This window comes from Eriocheir sinensis, chromosome 21 (assembly GCF_024679095.1).
Source record: "Eriocheir sinensis breed Jianghai 21 chromosome 21, ASM2467909v1, whole genome shotgun sequence".
NCBI classification, from domain to species: domain Eukaryota; kingdom Metazoa; phylum Arthropoda; class Malacostraca; order Decapoda; family Varunidae; genus Eriocheir; species Eriocheir sinensis.
In genome coordinates this window covers 13,513,061-13,530,560 of record NC_066529.1, presented here as the reverse complement: position 1 = coordinate 13,530,560, position 17,500 = coordinate 13,513,061, and the positions used below count along the sequence as shown (strand labels likewise).

The window sequence follows — 17,500 nt, the reverse complement described above, 5'->3', positions numbered from 1 at the left end:
AAAGTGTTTTGGTTCCTTTTCTCTTCGTTTTCTACTTCGTCGTCGTCGTCGTCCTCCTTCTCCTCTTCGTCCTTGTTCATGATGTCCTTCTCGTCTACTTTGTACTTGTTCTCGTACTCGTGTTAGTCTCTGTCCTCTTCCTTCCCATCTTCGTCCGTGACCTCTTTATTTTCGTCTTTTTTTATCTTTCTCCTCGTCATTCTTGTTCTTGTTCTGGTTCTTGTCCTCCTCCTCCTCCTCCTCCATTTTAACCTATCTTCTTTATCTTTTTTATTTCTAATTTATTCCATCTTGAAAATAAATGAGCATACTGAGCATAAAACTTGAGGAAGCGAAGCGGGTCTAAATTGCAAAGGAAAAAAATTAGGCGAGGGAGAAAGACAAACGAGGGAGCTTTAAATTTCCATCCATCTAACAACCAGTTTGAGAAGTGAAGTGATGAGGAAAGAAAAGTAATGTAAGAAGTATTGACAAAGACAGTAGTGAAGAGGAGGAGGAGGAGGAGGAAACATGGAAACATGGAAACGCAGGCAACAGAAAGCCTATTGGCTCATTACGAGGTTGCCCGCTTTGGTGATTTAATCTGCTCGACAGCCTGGGGCCTGGGGAGCAGATGAAAGCACCTCGACATTGAGGAGCAGATGAAAGCACCTCGATATTGAGGAGCAGATGAAAGCAACTCAATATTCAGTTTACTCCCGACGCAGCGAAGTGATGGTCGATTCTATGTTTGAAGGAGTTGATAGTATTCGCATTTACTACTTCTGAAGGAAGATTGTTCCAGTGACGGATGACTCGGTTTGAAAAGAAACTCCTTCCGATGTCTGTGTTACATCGACTAGACTGAATGGGTAAACCGCTATTTCTAGTTCTTGAGTTGGTTTGCAATTCAAAGAAATTGGAGTAATCGACGTTATTGAATTTTTTCAGATACTTGAAGACTTGAATCATATCTCGTCGTAGGCGTCTTTTCTCCAATGTAAAGAGATTGAGTCGCTTGAGTCGTTCCTCGTACGGTTGAGCCCTTAAGGTTGGTATCATTTTCGTGGCGCGTCGTTGAATCCTTTCCAGTAAATCAATGTCCTTTCTGTAATTAGGAGACCAGAACTGTACTGCATACTCGAGGTGCGGTCTTACCATGGAATTATACAAGGATAGCATCACGTCTGGCGTTTTACACTCGAAGTTCCTCGCTATGAACCCGAGCATAGTGTTGGCTTTGTTGTATGCTTTTTTACAGTGATTCGCGTGTTTCAGGTCACTGCTGATAGTGACTCCAAGATCCTTTTCCTCCTGCATCGCTTGCAGAGGTCTCCCATTCATGATGTATGTGTGGTTACTATTTCTGGACCCAATGTGCATGACTTTGCATTTGTCAACATTAAAGGACATTTGCCATTTTTCCGACCATTCGATAATGTGATTGAGGTCTTTCTGAATGATTTCGCAGTCGGTCTTTGTGAGGGCCTTTCCCCCCACCTTAGTGTCATCAGCAAATTTCGATATTGTGGATTTCAGTCCCGATTCGAGGTCGTTGATATATATGATGAAGAGAATGGGTCCCAGCACTGACCCTTGAGGCACTCCACTAGTGACTGGAAGCCAATCGGAAGGCTGTCCGTTGAGTAGTACTCGTTGTTTTCTGTCGGTGAGCCAATCTCTTATCCACGAGATCAGATTGGCTCCAATGCCCGCCGAGTGCAGTTTCTTAAGGAGTCGCTCGTGCGGTACCTTGTCGAAGGCTTTCTGAAAGTCCAGGTATATAACATCACTGGGGATGTGGGCATCCCAGTTCTTATATATACCTTGGAAGAAGTCTAATAAATTCGTTAGGCAGGAGCGCTTGTTTCTGAAGCCATGCTGGGTGTCGGAGATTACATTATTGTCTTCTAGAAACTTAACAAGTTTGTCTCTAATAATCTTTTCGAGTATTTTTCCTGCCACTGATGTCAAACTTATGGGCCTGTAGTTTAATGCAACGCTTTTGTCTCCTTTTTTGAAAATTGGTGTTACGTTCGCCATCTTCCAGTCTTCCGGGACATTTTTCAATTGAACAGACTGGTTGAATATGTTAGTGAGTGGCTGAAGTATTTGTTGTTTAAGCTCTTTTAATAACCGCGGGGACAAACCGTCAGGTCCTGTTGACTTGTTCGTGTCGAGTTTATCCAAATACTCTTTCACTTCTTGGTCGCATATTGAGTCAATTATCAAGGGCGTGATTCCCCTCGGCGGGTCAGGGTTCTCGGGCATGGTTTCGATGTTCTCGACTGTGAATACGGATGCGAAGTTACTGTTGAGGATTCTGGCCATCTGTTTACTGTCCTGCGTTGCAGCTCCAGTCTCGTCTGTCAGGGGACCAATATTGGATTTTACTTTCTTTTTCGATCTGATGTATGTGAAGAATTTTTTTGAGTTTGTCTTGATGTCACGCGCTATTTGTTTTTCGTAGTTGCGTTTACTACTCCGAATAAGGGTGCGACAAGCTCTGAGGCTGTTGTGGTACTGAGTACGGGTTTCGGCCGTGTCATTCTCTTTCATTAGGTTATAATTCCTTTTTTTTAAGTTTACCGCCCTTCTTATTTCTCTGGTCATCCACGGTGGATCTACGGCACCATTTACTCGCCTGGGTTTCGTCGGCACTGTAGCCTTTTCTACTCCCAAAAGCTTATCTTTGAAGTTGTTCCACACGTTGTCGATTGTATTGTCGGTTAGGTGAAGTTGGTCCCAGGTCGCAGAGGGAAGCAGCTCACGGGCTAGGTTGAAATTTGCTTTTTTGTAGTCTGGTATCACTGACGGATTGTCTACGAGTTTGTGACTTATGTTGACATTGAAACGGATTAATTGGTGATCGCAACCCGAGGAGGAGGAGGAGGAAAAAAAGAAGAATAGAAAACAGGAATTACAAACACAAGAGACACTGAAAGGAAGTTCAGTGGTGAAAAGAAAATGGGAGAATGGAGTCTATGAATGAAGGAAAATAAAGTGAGGAAGAGAAAAAGAAAAAGAACGCGAGAGAGGGTGAGGGCAGGGAGACTTAGACAAATAAGAGAATGTTGTTTTAGACTGGTAACAAACAGATGAAGTGGAAAGAAGCGAGCAGACATCAGCCAGGGAAAGAAGAGACCATCAAGGATAATGTTAACGAGGGAATGGAATAGGAGAATAAGAGGGAAAACAAGAATAGAGGAACTCTCTCGCGATTCGGGATTCAGGGCACGGCGTTGCGTCTTTTTTTTTCCTTTCGTTATTTTGGCTCTCCTTCTGCAGCTCCTTCGTCAGGTTTTATGGGCGCTGCGCCGGTGTTGTTGTGTGGGCAAAGTGTGGGAGCCAGACAGCCGCTCTCTCTCTCTCTCTCTCTCTCTCTCTCTCTCTCTCTCTCTCTCTCTCTCTCTCTCTCTCTCTCTCTCTCTCTCTCTCTCTCTCTCTCTCTCTCTCTCTCTCTCTCTCTCTCTCTCTCTCTCTCTCTCTCTCTCTCTCTCTCTCTCTCTCATTACTTAATGGAATAAGAAGGGAGTGGGGGGGGGGGAGGGGGGGGCGGTGGAAAGATGACAAGGAGGAATGGGAGGTGCGATGGAAAAGATGAAGGTCGAGTTGTCTGATCACTTCTCTGTGTTCTGTTTAGCCCGGGTGATACGGCGTTCGCAGGAAGAGGAGGAGGAGGAGGCTTACCAGAAGGAGTGCGGGAAATGGAAACTTGGGTGTAAGGAAGGAGGTAAAGCCGCCAAGGTGGTGTTGGTGGAAGCATTGATGGTGTTTGTGAGGGCGTGTTGGTGGAGGTAATGGTGGCGGTAATGGTCAGCGCAAACCCCAGTGACGTTAGACGGGAAGCAAATAACGGGTATTCGTGGAAAGGAGCATGTGAAGAAAGCCGCTGAAGGGATGCTTTTAGGTGTGATGGTGTTTCTGGGGCGACAAAGGTGAAGGGTGTGCTGGTAATAGAAATGCCGACGTTGGGCGTATACGGGCGGCTGAGGAGCGGAGAAAAGAAGAAAATGTTTTATTCAACGCGTTGGAGATTTCAAATATCATCAAAGTGGGAATTGAATTTTGATCCTGACAAAGGTGGCTGGTGGGTGGTGATGAGGATGATGGACTCAAGGATATCTTAGAGAAAAATATTCATAAAAGTGTCTGAATTCCTTCGCTAAATATTATGTGTCATAGATCGGAACTGTGAATACGTAATAATAAGTTAATGACGCAAACATATATGATGACTCAAACGTTAAAGTCTGTCATTATTTTAAGCACATACACCAACGAGAGGGTGGTGCTGATGATGATGACGGCGAAAACAAAACAAAACTTGAATTAATAAAATAAAATTCATTTAAAATAAGCGACATATCCGCAAGGTCACCGCAGTGGATCTTCAGGAGATTAGGGCTTGAAAAATAGTAACTTCGGTTGGGCGTGTCAAGAAATCCGTGACCTGACCCTGAAAAACTTTGTTAGAATTTGGTCTGTTTAAGTTTAAAAATAGCCTTCTCATAGTTCAGGGTCAGGTTGGTGTGGGTGGCTGCGTAACCAAGTCAGAAATCACTTACATTTTGAAGATTAATACTTTTATGTTTCCTGTACCTCTACCCACACAAGTAAAGTAAAAAAAAAGGCTTAGAAAAATTATATAAAGAGAACATTGGCATTCACTTTCCCACAACTACCAACAGTCACAATATCATCATCATCATCGTCATCGTCATCACCACCATCCACCATCATTATTATCTCTACAATAGAATAAATATACCTTTTATTTCTCCACTGAGTTTGCTGACACACAACGAAGCTACTTACAAACAAACAAACAAAGCTTCGGGCGTCGTAATATCACAGCAGCGTTTATCGTGCTGCATAATGACCAGAGATTTAGTTTTCTTTTTTTTTTCGTTTTTGTGTATTTGTTTATTTATTCATTCAGTTAGTATTTAGTATTGCGTAGAACGTTGACCTCGATATCCCCATTTTTCACAGTAGTTTTAATATCGGTGAACATTATACCATTATTTATGGAACAAGTGGTAATTATAATGGATATTCCTTTATACAACATGATCACGGTAGTAAACAGAGCGAAAAAGAGGAAGAGGAGCTGGAGAGGGAGGAAGACGAGGAGGAGAAAGAGGAGAAGGGGAAGGACGAAGAGGAGGAGAAAGAGAAGGAGGAGGAGGAGGAGGAGGAGGAGGAGGAAACATGGAAACATGGACTAGCAGGCAGCAAAAAGCCTGTTGGATCATTATAAGGCCGCCTGCTTTCAGTGATTTAATCAAACCGTTATCCATTGGATTGGAGGAGGAGGAGGAGGAGGAGGAGGAGGAGACGAAAAGGATATAGTTCCATGTTGTTGTTGTTAGCCTTTTTGTTAGCTGTTTTTAACGTGGTTTGTGTTAAGTGTTATTTTTAATGTTTAATAAGTTTAAAGCGCGAACTGCTGTCTCACGCCAGGTCCGGTGTACCGTTGCCTGCGTTCTCCAGTTGATTGAAGTGGTTGAGACAACACAATAGCCTTTACTTAAGTGATGTGTGACCGAGCGGTAGCCATTATAAGTTCACTTTAGTTCACTCTCTCTCTCTTCTTAAATACCAAAATGTATTTAAATATGAAGAACAGTTATATACGAAGTTTACAATTTACGTACGATGAGACGCACGATATCAGAGACCATACACCGCTGCAGGGGCGTGGGGCGAGCGGGCGCCGCCTGCCTGTCACTCCGTCTCTCTCTCCTTCTCCGCGTTGTTCTTTTTTTTTTGCTTGTGCTCGTCCCCCGGGAAGTGTGGGTTCCGGTTGATGACGGCTGATGAAAGTCATCATTTGCTGATCCTAGTGTCAGTTCATCACAGCTTCCCACGGCCAAAAGCACGACTTGTTGTTAGACATCCTGTTGTGCGACACCGACCGGTTGTCGCCACACGTACAGTCATACATACACATGTACATTATGATATACACATTACATTGTTCTATTCCTCCTCCTCCTCCTCCCCCCCCTCCTCGTCGTCGTATTTCTCCTTCTAAGCTCCTCCTCCTCCTCCTACCTTATGCAACAGCCAAGTAGGGCGATCATTGAACACCTGGTATAGTGTCAGTGCATTTACACACACACACACACACACACACACACACACACACACACACACACTCTAATGGCAAGAGAAGCATGGAAAAAACACATCATTACCGTCAGCCTTTAAAAAGTGAATCTGCAAATGGAGAGAGAAACACACTTGGAGCTAAAAGAAAAAAGAAAAAGAAAAGAAACGCACACACTAAAAAAACAGTGGAGCATGTATACAAGGTCAAAACAACGGATTACAAGAACCTGATTTTTATTGTGTCCACCCCCTCCTACTTTCACTCCCACTCCATCATTTTCATTCCTACTCCACGTTCCCCACTCCGCCAGTTCACCGCTCCCTCTCCACTCCACCGTTACCATTCAACCACTTCACTTCATCTCCACTCCCTTTCCATCGTGCCCACTCCACTATTTCATATCCACTGCAACTTCATCTTTTTTGCTTCACTCCTACACCTTCCCCCCCTCCATCACTCGTCTCCACCTTCAACACTCCACCACTTCATAAGCACCTCTACTCCACCTCTCCCACTCCCGCTTCAGCTCCAGTCCTCCTCCAGCACGAATCCCATACCGTGTTGTCTCTTCCATCTCTCCACCCTCTCCGTTTCGTCTCCACCTCTCCTCCCTCACCACACAATTGCTCCTCCACCATAGTTCAGTTACCTCCACCATCACTCCACCTCACCTTTCACGCCATATTCACTACCATTTCTGCTCCACCTAGTTAAGGCAACCTTTCTGTAGTACATCATCACTCCACCACCACCACCACCACTACCACTACCATTATTAACACCACCACCACCACCACCATCAGCCCACATTCATTATTCACGCATACCTGGTGAATTAGATGGATTAACTGATTAATCTCCGTTTGTGTGTGTGTGTGTGTGTGTGTACGAGAGAGAGAGAGAGAGAGAGAGAGAGAGAGAGAGAGAGAGAGAGAGAGAGAGAGAGAGAGAGAGAGAGAGAGAGAGAGAGAGAGAGAGAGAGAGAGAGAGAGAGAGAGAGAGAGAGAGAGATGAGTTATATACAATACATGCTTTATATACTCCATGGCACGAGAGGGCGATTTACGAGTTGGTTAAGCAAGATGCGACGATAGACCAACAATGATTTTTTAAATACCTCTTGTATTGAGATAATGGAATGGCAACATGGGGTTATCTTACGAAGCATATAGTATGTAGCACTACGTAATACCGGATATGCATTTCTTGAAACGCTCGAAATCACTTTATACAGAAGCAACGTAACGGAAGTCCCTGTGATCGTGTCTAAATCCATCGGAGCCGAGCGTTGTGGTAGTTTATAATATGCGTTGCGGCCACACCCTGTTACATTTAAAAGAATATTGATAGTATAGGAAGCTACCACATAATTTTTCGTGCAGCCAACAGATCCCATGGAAAGGAGGAGGGAAGGGTGAGGGAGGGTGAGGTGGAATGCGTGACTGAAAGGGTGCTGTGGGCTGGAGCTGGCTTGAACGGGGTGAAGGGTGGGGAGGAACGAGGGAGTGTGTATTATTTGGGTAGTGGAGGATGACGGCTGGGCAGAGGATGGGGGAAAGGGAGGGAGTGCTGGTTAATGTAGGTTGTGGTGTGGTGGACTAAGGAAGGGAGCGTGGAAGGAAGTGGATGAGTAGGGGAGGTGGTGAGTAAGGAAAGTGAGGCAGGGGCAGAGGAGGTGTTGGGGAGGTAGGTGGGGGGGGGGGGTCAAGGGCGTAGATAACTGGGCAGGGGAGGTGTTCGGAGAGGTAAGTGTGAGAGTGGCAGTTGGGTCGAGATGGGTCATGGGAGCAGGGAGGTGAGGGAAACGAGGAGTAGTAGGGAGGAGGCAAGGCATGGGTAATGGGATGTCGTGGAGAGGGGTGGTTGGGGGGACAGTAAAGGAGGGGAAGGGGGCGTGCACAGGCCACATGAAAGCTTTTATGTTATTATACTTCACTGCGCAGAATTTTTTTTTTTTTTTTTTCATCGCGCGAGAATATCAATATTTTCAGAGTTTTCTTTTAAACGCAGTAAACCATTCTGTGTGATGGAAGGCAGGCCGGGGAAAAAAAATGAGCCGTGAATGAAAGTGAAAAAAAAAACACAGGGAAAGGAGAAGGTGGAGAGGATGAGATAGTAAGAACTGGGGGCGAAAACGAGAGAAGAGAGTCAGGTAGAAGAGAGGAGAGATAGTGCAAGAGAGAAATATAATTTTTTTTTTCTGGTATTTCTACATTTTTGGTGAGAAATGTTTTCGTTTACTTCTTTTCGGTTTGTATTTTTGCCCTTGACCGCCTCTAATGCTGTGAAATATAACGTAGAAGCAGAATCAATCATCGAGAGGCCTGTCACACCCTCATACACCGGTACTGTTTACATGGAGCTTGAGGGGCTATGGTAAAGCGTGTGGAAGAGCGGAGGAGCAAAGGGAAGTGGAAATATAGAGGAGGAAAAACTTTCGGATGAGCGTGAAAGACTGAAAAAAATATGAAAGGAGATGTAGCATAATCTTTGTTAACAGCATGCATTGATTCACTGTCATGGAGTAATCGAAAGTTTTACCCAATGACACTCCAGTGGTATATACTCCGGTATTCGATATATAAACGAGACGAAATGCATCAGTTTAAGGAGCGTCATGGTGGTCATATTTCCCCAGTCATAAAGTAATGCAGTGACGACAAGGAATTTAAAAACATTAATATTCCTTCTTTTACGCAGGCAATAGCGTTCGACCATCCCGTACACTCTCATACCGAGCGAGTCCATAACGCCGTGAGTCAGACCAATCCGCGGAATGACTGTTCGTCGACACGCACTATAGTCATGTACGAGGCTGCTGAGGAATGCGACGCCCGCCAAGGCCTCGATGCCCCCGCCACACGCATGAACACCCGGGAATGAAAATGTTTATCTGGGAAGGAAGGGAAAGAGTGAGAAGAGAAAGAAGTCTAGGAGTAGGAGAAGATGAAAAGCTGAAGAAAGTGAAGAAGTTGAAGATGACAGATAAGAAAAAAAAAGAAAAAAACGAAGACGACGAAGAAAAAGACGAGAAATACGAAGAAAATGAAGAAAAAGACAAAGGCGAAGACGAAGAAAATGAAGAAAAAGACAAAGGCGAAGACGAAGAAGAGAAAAAAAGATGGAGAAGAAGGTGGAGGAGGTGGAGGAGGGCCGTTGATAGTGCATCACGCCATGAAGCTAATCCTTCCTTCCTTGTTACAGTCCACCTGCCAAGAATAGTTAAAGTTGGTGGTGGAGGTGGAGGCGGTGGTGGTGATGGTGGTGGTGGTGGTGGTAGTGGTGGTTGTGGTGGTGGTGGTGGGTGTGGTGCATTATAAAGACTCGTATATTCTTTGTTTCCATTTCGTACTGTGTCAATCAGTTGTTTTGGTTATTTTTCAATGTATTTGGTTACACATATTGTTTTCTTTATCGCTATTGTGCATTATTCGTTCTTTTATGGTCGGCTATCGTCAGTTTCCAGTTATCCTCATTAATCTTGTTTTCTTTTACCTTCACTCGACATTTTTTTCTAAATCATTTCTTACTTCATGCAACTTCCTTCTTTTTTTGTTGCTCTTCCATCCTTCCTCAGTTTTTCCCTCCCCTCTCTTTGTTCTCCCGTTCTTTCTTCCAGGTCCAGGAAACCAATCCACTAATTCGATTTTTTCCAGTTATTGCCGTTATTGCTTCCGTTATTGTCGCAGATGTTTTGTGGTTGCTTTCTGTTATGTTTGAGTGGGGATACATTGCTCAACATTTAACTCGTTTTCTATTTCTTCTTTTTTTCTACTTTGTTTCTTTCTTTATTCAGTTTTTTTTTTTTTTTTTTTTTTTTTGTCTATTCCCTTAATGTCATAACTTGTGTTCCTTCATTATTGCCTTCCACTATTTTTAGTTTACGCAGACTTTTTGTTCACTTTCCTTTGTTGACCTTTATACTTATTAATGTGTGATCTTTTTTTTCATATAGGTGGCCAGATTAACTTCTGAAACACTGATGAAAACGCTGCTGGCTGAATGGAGTATATTTTCGGAATGTCATCGTGTAGAAAAAGGTTAGTTTATATTAGGGACCAGAAATTAGCTTTTATTATCTGTACCTCAACACATAAATTTACCTTCATTCTAAAGAGAGTAATCTGAGGTCCTGAATGAGCAGAAATATGAGTTAAGATGTTTAGCCTCAAAAGGTTTAAGATTTAGCTTTATTACTTGTATTCTGTCTTACATCAATGATTAAACCGAGAGTTCTTAGTTGGGTTCTTCTGATAAGGATAATCCGCATCTTTGTGCACGCTGAAATACCTGCATTGAAATCTGTCTCTGAATCTGCAATATCTCTCTTTTCCATTCATTCTCGTTGTAACCTCTCTTTCGTCCACCTCTTTGGATTCTTTTTAGGAGCAGCGAGTAGCGGGCTTTTTTTTATGTTATTGTTTCCTTTTTTTGTGCCCTTGAGCTGTCTCCTTTGTCGTAAAAAATAAAATAACCAGAAACATGCCACAAACTCTTCCAAGTGCATGTGATCAAATGTAATACCACTTCCCATTTGCCAGTAACAATAATCATCGATACGGAGTAATTTATATCTAACTCGTCAATAGTCTGCTGTGAAGGGAGAAGGAAGCCATTTTTATTCAATCTTTCTCGGAGACTCTTTTCTTCTACTCCATTCACTCGAACTCGTAATAACCTTCTCCAGTCAGGTGAATAATTACTCCCTCGTAAAAATGAAAAGCTCTCACAGCCGGCTCCTCCCCTTATATGGTGCAGTACGACGAAGAGAGGTGGAGGAGGAGGAGGGAGAATAAAAGAGGGAGAGGGTTGAATACGGAGAAGGTGCAGTGCAACGTAGAGGGGAGAGGTGGAGGAGGAAGAGAAAGAAAAGGGAAAGTGGATAGAGTACGGAGAAGGTGCAGTTCGGCGAAGAGGGGAGACATGGAGGGGGAGGAAGAAGAGGGAGAGAGGGTAGAAAATGAAAAAGATGCAGAGTGACGAATAGTGGAGAGGTGGAGGAGGAAGAAGAGGGATAGAGGGTGGAAGACAGAGAAGAAAGGAGGCTCTTGAAGTTATAGGGCTCATGAATTGCAAGGAAGAGGATGTTGTGTGTAGTAGTGGTTTTGGGGGACGTGGTACCATGCGATGAATGGAGGAGGAGGAGGACGAGGGGAAGGAAGAGGCGGAGAGTGAGAGGGCGAACGACGAGGACGGAAAAGGGATGGTGGAGGTCGTAATAGCTCATGAGGGGAGAAGGTTAAGACTCGTAATAGTTGAGGCCTTTTCTGGTGGCTCGTATTGGTTGCTGGTGTTGGCATGAAGCCTGAGTGATGGTTAGATGTGTGTTAGAGATTATGAGGGAATATGAGAGGATGTGTTAAGAGTGGTTTTGAGGGGCTTGTACACTAACTGGTGGTGGTCTAGAAGGGTAGGCGAGATAAGAGATGGTTTGGGATCCGTCGAATGTTATGAACGATGATGAAATGATTATTTAGGAAGAATACAGTGGGGTTGTGATGGTGAGGAAAACATCACGGCAGGCACTATAATGGATATTCGCCAGCGTCACTAAGGGGCTAGGGTCGTCCAAGAGGCCCCTCAAGACAGTCTACCGGCGCTATAGGCACACCTAAAAATAATGAAGTAAGAGAGGCAAGGAGGGATAGACTGCTGTAGAAAGGAAACTGCTGCCAGAAGTTCCCGCAGAAAAAGTTGTAGATACGAGAAAGGGGTCGAGGGAGAAGCATTGTATTAAAAGGAAATATAGATAAAAGTGGATTTCTATGATCAAAGAAGCTAGAAAGGAGGATACTAAGGTTATGAAAGTATTGTGGGAAGAAGTGGTAGGGAGAGAGTTTCTAAGCTGGGAGTGTGTAGCTGGCAGATGAAAACAGGAGAAAGAAGAAGAGGAGGAGGAGGAGGAGGAGAAGGATGTGCGTTGGTGGCAGCAGGAAGAGGAGGAGGAAGAAAATGAGGACGAGAATCAGAATGGAGTGTACAGGCAGGAGGATAAAAGGGAGAGCAGGGAGCGTGTAAGTAGGATGGAGAAAGGCTAGAGCTAGTGTGTTGAGCAGAATGTAAGTGGGAGGAGGGATTGCGTTCAGGTGGGAGGAGGGAGTGCGTGTTTTAGGTTGTTCTCCGTGGTAGGGACTCAGAGGATCATAAGAGCCTGACGGGAGCTGCAAAGACATGACACAAGAACTACCTTACGTGTGTACCCTAGCGAGAGAGAGAGAGAGAGAGAGAGAGAGAGAGAGAGAGAGAGAGAGAGAGTATTATCCTTGCTGTCCTCTCCAGGTATTCGATGTCCTTCTTGTAGTAGGGAACCAGTCTTTTTGAACGAGCTGGCAGTAGGCCGTCGTGAGGGCTTTTCTAGCCATTTTGGTGTCATCTACAAATTTGGATAAGACTTAATTTAGTTCGATTTCTGAGTTGTTGATGTATGATACTTCAAATAATGGGACCCAGCACTGAAGTACATTAGTGACCGGGAGCCACTTCGATCCCCGTCCATTGACAAAGAGTCGTTACCTTCTATCAGTGAGGCAATTTCTTATCCACGCCGTCAGATACACAGACTCCCATTCCTGCTGACGGTAACTTATTGGGAAGACGCTCATGTGGTACGTTTTCAAAGACTTTAGAAGAAGTAGGAGGAGGAGTGGAGGAGGAGGCGGAGGAAGAGGCGGAGAAGGAGGAAGAGGAATATGCCAGGTAAGTATGTATTATTGAAGCTGTCAGGTACTGGCGATACAGTATGACAAGGAGCGAGTCGAGAGTTGTAGTGTATAGACAGTATTAACTGAAGTGGTGGTAGTGGTAGTAGTAGTAGTAGTAGCAGTAGTAGTAGTAGTAGTTGTAATAGCACTTTAGTAATAACAGAAGAAGAAACGGAAGTACGCACCTCGTCTCACTGGTGTTTTTGTATATTTCTTTCACTTGAATAACATAAAATTCGATAACGGAAAAGCGTCCATTAGGAAATTAACTAACCCTGGGACAGGAGGGAGGAGAGGAGGCAAGGGGGAGAAGTAGGGGGGTCAAGATACGAGTGAGAGGAGCGAGAACGCCAGTTCTGTGGTGAGAAAGGAAGAGCTTGTGTAACATGTGGAGCATCAGAACAGTGGCAATACCACACCAGAACATTCGCTTGAAGAGAAGCCTTCCAGCGGGTACTGGTGAGAGGCCGTCAATGGTTTGTTATCAGTAGAGGCAAAGCGAAGAAACAGTAGGACACGAAGATGAAGATGAATGCTGATGATGATAATGATAGTAATGATGATAATGATGATACTGAAAATAATGATAGTATTGATGATAATGATAGTAACAGTAATAAACGTAGTAGTAGTAGGATAATAGTGATAATGATAATGATGATAATTATGATAGTAATAGTAATAATAGTAGAATTTGAAATATAAAATGAAATGAAAAATGAAGAAAAAGAAGAGGAAGAAAAATATATTAAAGAAATGAAATGAAATAGAGAAAAATCTGAACATCTAAAAAAAAAGAATGAAAGAATAATTAGAGAAAAATAATTGTAAAATGTAAGACAAGTTATGGATGACAGACGAATATATATATATATATATATATATATATATATATATATATATATATATATATATATATATATCTATATATATATATATATATATATATTTATATAGATAGATAGATAGATAGATAGATAGATAGATAGATAGATATAGATGAATAGATAGATAGATAGATAGATATATATATATATATATATATATATATATATATATATATATATATATATATATATATATATATATATATATATATATATATATATATATATATATATATATAGATATATATACATATATATAGAGATATATATATAAAGATAGATAGATACATAGATAGGTTGATAGACATATATATATATATATATATATATATATATATATATATATATATATATATATATATATATATATATATATATATGTTCAGGAGACATGCTGTCCAGAAGACCACCTATCAACCCGGACTCTAGATTCTAGGATCAAAGATGAGCTCTGGGAGGGCAGCATGAGCCAATGCAAGATGGCGCCACTATAAACACTCGCCTGCGCCAGAACGGGCTGGGCCGACCATCAGGACCTACCGGAAAGAAGCCTTGGACCGACCATCAGGATCCACCGGGAAGAAGCCTACCGGCGCAATAGGCTGCAATAAAAAAAAAAATAAATAAATAAATAAATAGAGAGAGAGAGAGAGAGAGAGAGAGAGAGAGAGAGAGAGAGAGAGAGAGAGAGAGAGAGAGAGAGAGAGAGAGAGAGAGAGAGAGAGAGAGAGAGAGAGAGAGAGAGAGAGATGTTGTTTTCCGCCTTGCTTCCTTCAAGTCCCTGACCGTAGAAATATTGAGGCGGCGAGGGAGATTGGAGGAGCAAGAGGAGGAGGAGGAGGAGAAATAGGAGTAATAAGAGGACGAGGAAGCGGAGAAGGAGGAGAAGGCATAAAACGGATATGGATTGGGGAGGAAGTAGGAAAACAAGATGGATGAAATCAATCAATCAATCAGTGGGGGCATACGCCGGGGGGCGCGTCGCCAAGCCCAGGGGTCCCTCCGGGCGAGTCTCCATACAGTCCCCCTTCCCGACAGCATCTATCGACTTGCTCAAACCACGAATTCCATGGGCGTCCCCTTGGCCTCCTCCACTCAGGATTGCCTCTTACAGAGACAACCCGATGAGCAGGATCAGGTTCATGGTGATGTGCCACGTGCCCGTATACCGTGCAGCCGGAGTTGGCGTTGAGGGACTATGCAGGTAATATATGTCGAATCAGTCTCACGGAGAAGTCGCCGGCTTGACACTCGCCGAGTAGTTGCCGGTTTGACACAAAGTCATTCCAGCGATATCCCATGAGTCTGCGTAGACATTTATTACCAAGGGCATCAGTCCGCCTCTCCAAGTCCCTTTTTATTGTCCATGTCTCACAAAAATAGAATAAGACAGGGAGCACAAGGGACATGAAGGTCCGGATCTTTGTCCTTCTGCACAGGTATCAACAACATATACTTGTGTTGAGCGAGTCCATAACACCGTTGGCAAAGCCAATCCGCCGTAAGACTTCCTGGCGAGACGCACCGTTGTTATGAACTACGCTACCATAAACTTGAAACTTTCTGAGATCCCAACGTCCTCGCCACACGCATGAACAGACTGTACTGTTTCATCTAGCAAGCCTCCAAACATCTGTACCTTGGTCTTGGCCCAGGAGACCTGAAGTCCCATGCAAGGGCTTCGCCTCCTTGTGCAGTGCCTCGAGAGCCATCACCAATACCTCCAGAGACTCCGCCAGGATTACTGCATCATCGGCAAAAACAAGGTCAGTGACCCTGGTATTGCCAATGGATGCTCCGCAATGACTCTGATCCACAGCTCTGCCCAATACCCAGTCCATACAAGTGTTGAAAACCGATGGGGCAAGGATACTGCCCTGCCTCACTCCCGCATTCACGGGAAAGAAGCTGGACAAGCTCCCACCACACTGCATAGCACTCTGTTCTAGAATACAGGCCAGTCAACAAACCAATAGTCCTCGCAAGAATCCCCCGGAGTCGCAGAAGATCCTAGAATGCCTCGCGATGCACTGAATCAAACGCCTTCTTGAGATCGACATAGGCTGCATGCATCCATGTCGAAACTCACGTCGGCGCTCCACCAGTACGTGAAGCGGTAGGATATGGTCAGTTGTTGACTTACTAGGCGTGAACCCAGACTGGTCAGGTCTCTGTATCTTCAGCAGGTGGCTGCGAATTCGCATCAGCAACAGGTGGACAAGCACCTTGCCTGGCACACTGAGCAGTGTAATATCACGGTAGTTGTTGCAGTCCTGTCGGTTCCCTTTCCCTTACCAGATTGGGATGACCAACCCCCTCTTCCAGTCAGGGGGAATGGTACCGGACTGCCATACGGCATTCAAGACCGCATGCAACCCGCGGATCATGGCCTTACCTCCAGCTTTAGGCAGCTCCGCACTGATGTTACAAGTACCAGGTGCCTTTCCACCCATCAACTTTGCCACAGCCTCTCTGACCTCAGCCAGAAAGGATGGGCTTTCGTCAGTGGGTGGATCAGCATCCGCCACCTGCAACCCAGCAACTGGAAACTGCCCACGTGGAGGGTCCGCCATGTACAGCTGCTCAAAGTACTCAGCCCAACGAGCCCTTTGCCCATCCATATCCGATACGTGGCAGCCATCAGTTGTTCGGATAGCGCTCACCTGGGCGGGAGACTTGGAGCGGAGCCTCTTCAGGGCTCGGTGAGCAGGTCGGAGGTCATTCGCATTTAATGGCCCTCGACTTCCTCAGCGAGACCCCTGACATACCTCTCCGTGTCTCTCCTCAGGAGAGCTCTAGTCCTACGCGACAGAGCACTGTCTTGGTCCTGAATCCTAGCATGTCTGGCAGCGCGACTCTCCTCAGTATTCTCCAGCATCTACACCGAGGCATAGCCACTCCTAGATCTCGGGCGCTCTCCAATGCACTCCTTGGCAGCTTGTAGTCTCACGTTTGAAGGTATCCCACAGTTCTACAGGGTCCTTCAGGGTGCCGAGCACATCGAACCGATTTGAGTGTCACTGCATACTCCTGAGCACATGGCAGGTCCTTCAGCCTCTCGAGATGGAACACAGTAGTGTTGCATCTCGGGATTCTTCTTGACCTGACATGAAGCTTGAATGTTGCAACAACAAGCCTGTGGTCAGTTGCAAAGAACTCAACACTCCGGTAAACCCTGCAGTTCTGAAGGATCCTCCAACGAGTACTTACGAGGATGTGATCAATCTCCTTAATTACCCTTCCGGCATCGCTATATCAAGTCCAACGGTGCTGCTCTTGACTCTGGTACCAGGAACCAGCAATTCTCAACCTTCTGGATTTTCCAAAATTCAGGAGGAGAGAGCTGTTGATGTTCCTGGTACCAGAACCATGGGGACCAACACATACCTCGTAGACAACCCTATCAGTGCCAGTAGTAGCATTGTAGTCTCCCAGGACAATGAGTGTGTCCCGGAGAGGGCACTGGTCTAATATGGAGTCGAGTTTGGCGTAGAACATCTCCTTCTCTTCAGTTTCACGCATCTCGGTTAGAGCGTACACTGCAATAAGAGACATGAAGCCCAGTGTGTGCTTCAGCCTCACTCGCATTATACGCTCATCAACCGGAGCAACCTCAACCACAAATGGCAGCAGTTAGCTGGAGATGGCCATAGCCGCCCCCTTGAGATGGAAGCCATTCTTCATGCCGGACCAGTAGAAGGTGTACCCCCCCTTACTGATCTCGCCACTGCCAGGCCTCCTCGTCTCAGATTGTGCCACTATGTCCAACATCCAGCATCAAAGTTATTTGAACTCCAAACTGATCCGATAATTAA

General features: G+C 44.6%; 1 long non-coding RNA gene across 1 annotated transcript in view; it reads left to right on the top strand.

Annotated features, from left to right (window-relative positions):
• Window positions 1-17,500, top strand: part of LOC127001832 (uncharacterized) — a 32,529-nt gene that overhangs the window by 6,856 nt on the left and 8,173 nt on the right. The window contains exon 2 of the long non-coding RNA XR_007755475.1: window positions 10,053-10,137. This is a non-coding gene — a long non-coding RNA (uncharacterized LOC127001832). The remainder of the gene's footprint in view (window positions 1-10,052; window positions 10,138-17,500) is intronic.